This window comes from Ammospiza nelsoni, chromosome 5 (genome assembly GCF_027579445.1).
Source record: "Ammospiza nelsoni isolate bAmmNel1 chromosome 5, bAmmNel1.pri, whole genome shotgun sequence".
Classification (NCBI taxonomy): domain Eukaryota; kingdom Metazoa; phylum Chordata; class Aves; order Passeriformes; family Passerellidae; genus Ammospiza; species Ammospiza nelsoni.
The window spans coordinates 70,915,263-70,918,344 of NC_080637.1; positions in this window are offsets into that span (position 1 = coordinate 70,915,263).

Here is a 3,082-nt window from a genome sequence, read left to right on the forward strand (position 1 = left end):
CAACATTGTCCAGAGTGCGAGCTGAGCTTTCTTTTGCTATAAGCCAATAAAAAGGCAGATAAATTTTGCCCAGCTTTGCCTTTGTCCATTTATAAGTAAAGAAGATTTAAAGGCTGTTTATATTGTGCTGCTCAGCAAGCTAGTTTCGGCAGTAGTTTTAAACACAGTGAGCACCACAAATCGTGGCTGCTTTATCCAACTCCACTCTGCTGTGAGGTTTTGCATGATGAGTTGAACTTAAGATGCCAAAAATGTCAGGACCTACATAGGTGGACATAAATTTAGGGACTGAGTCATGTTTTATGTTCAAGGTAACTAAATATAAAACCTGCAAGGCAAGCCTCACAACTTTTACATTTTCACCTGCTGAAGAAGAAATGTTTCTGCCATGATAGTCTCTCTTACATCCCAAATTTCATTGGCCAAACAATTATTTTTTTCTTTTGTGTGATTCTCCTGGATATTTTGTAGGAGTAAAGGAAGGATTTGGTTTTATTCCTGTCCAAAACGAGGTAGATGACTTCTTGCTTGCCAGGCTTTGCCAGAAATAATTTGCGCTGATGACTTGCAGTAAGCAGCCTTGACGTGGTTTAAAGCTTTTAGTAGAATTTTTCTATGTCCAGCAGCAATAGTGTCAAGCCTGTAGTTCTTATTTTATTGTACTTTAAGAGTGTTTTAATCACACTCATGAATCTCCCTCTCTCCAGAGTACGGATGGCTAACATTTATTCAAAGAATTATGACAAAGGAAGAGTTAGATGACTTTTGTTCTTGAAAAGAGAAGCTATTAAACTATATCTGTCTATTTAATCAATAATAATTTTATTTCCTGAAACTAAATAAATCCTAATGAGGAAATGAGTATTTATCCCAAAATGTATTTTATATTAAATCTCATTGTGTAGCATGATTTTACCAAGAAAGGCCTTCCAAAGGCCAAACGTTAATTATTTTGCTGCCACTGTATTCCAAATAAGCACTAAAGCATTTCTCCCATACACTTTTTTCCTCACCAAAGATTATTCCTAATAAAATCTAATTTTGGTTTTGTACATTCCAGAGCAACTTGCTTTTAAACAGTGTCTTTCAATGAATTCTTCAAGGCCTTTTAATTGCTAGAGCAAGAATGTGAGTTTCATTATACTCGTGTGTGGTTAGAAAATATTACTAGATCATCTCTATAGCTGGGGATCAAATGTAACAAAAATGGTGAAGTGTTGTGATGGTCGCTGCTTGATCATTTGGGCTGTCTAGCAGAATTTGGAGCCCAGAATTAGGTGTGCAGTTTACCACAAATAACAAGTGGGCATTTTAGCTTCCTACAAACATAGGGGTTAATTCTAACAGTAGATCACTAGTTATTTAGTACTAGAAATTGGATAGGGGTCATTGTGTTCATGGATATTTGGAAGATTAGGTGTTTTTTCTCCCTGACTTGTGACTTTGGTTGTTCTTTAATTTTAGTCACTGATGGACTTGAATAGCTTCATTTAAAAGAATGAAGACAAATTGCCTCTACATGGGAGCTGGAGAAGTGATTTTTTCTTTTCTATCTTGAATTAGATGTGAGGAAAATGATTGAAATCCTGCCTTGTGTGGGTGGTTCTCTCAGACTTCTGCTGCCACTATTTTGGGTTAATTATTTAGTGAAACTACATCACAATCCTCCTATGCACCAAGTGAGCTCTCAAAACACTGGGTAGAAGTCATGCTCATTGTCTTCTTTATGTCAGCAAATAACTAAGAGGAAAAATGTTTAAAGAGGGAGAATTCAGGATTTGCATGGGGAAAGAGGAATAACATTATCTTCGGTCTCTTTCTCAAACAAAGTTCAGTGTTTTGTGTGCTCTGCAAAGACCAGCAGGGTCCTGGAGTATAAGAAAACCAGTTTTCTATAAACTCATGTGTCTTGGACTCCTGATGGACACAGAGCTTGCAGCTGAAGTGCAATGGGTGGTGTTTTGCAGGTATGATGAAGACAGAAAAAAAAAAAAACCAAATCAGCAGAAACTCACTAGTAATGGCAGTGAAAAATCTGTCCAATACCACAATAGGGTAAGCAATAAGTCACTGTATCAATTTACTTGATTAGGGCTGTCAACAGAGTGCATCTTTATTGATTCATTTCTGTGAGGCTGATAGATCATCTTGAACTGGCATTAAAATGGGATTTAACATCATGGGATTCCAAGGGGCTCAAGACCAAGAGTTACAGAGACCAGTTGGAGAAGTTGCTGGAGGCCCCAAGGGGACAGAGATCAGATCATCTTTATGAGATGGGGGACTAGAATTGCTTCCACAAAGCGTGTTAGAGAAATAGCAGGTTTTACTTGCACAGTGTTGCATAGATTCCCATCTACAGGGTGACTGAGTCCTGTTAGCAAAGTCCCTTCTCTTTCTCAGGGGAGGGAGAAGAAAAAGCTTTTTCTTTGTAACAATCCTTGCTTTGCCAAAACAACTCGAAATATTACCAGAGGATTAATTCCAACCCAGTAGGATTAAGATTGCTGGCTATGGTTAAGGACCACTTTAGTGCTGGGCCATCTCAGTGGCTGATTATGCTGAGCTCAGAGGTGACACCCTCCAACAACATATTCCTTTCAAGTTTTAGCTGCTTTCACTCTCCCCCCAGTTTTGCCATGGGAGATGAAGAGCAGAATTTCTCCTTGGTATCTGGGGAAACAGAGCTGTGGATGGTTCTGCCTGTTTGCTAATTTGTGACATTTGCAGGGCTGGAGAGCTGTACGCTGGGGCACATATTGACATTTAATTAGGAAAATTACTCTGTGTTGGCTAGATCTAAATGTCAATTTATTAAGGCAATATATTGGTAATTTATCATGTAATGTATGTTCTGCACTAGATTAAAAAAGGATTGAAAAGAATAGTAACTAAAAAATCCCATTCCAAAAATGTGTGAGCTACCATATGGCTGGCTACTGTAGCATAACAGAATAACAAGTACAGTTAATTATGTCAAGCAAGAATGTGTTAAAATAATCCATTTAAATAATCGTGGCTCACCTGGTACCCATCAGTATCTGCTTGGAGATACTTTGTATGGATTTCCTCTCCTTAGGGC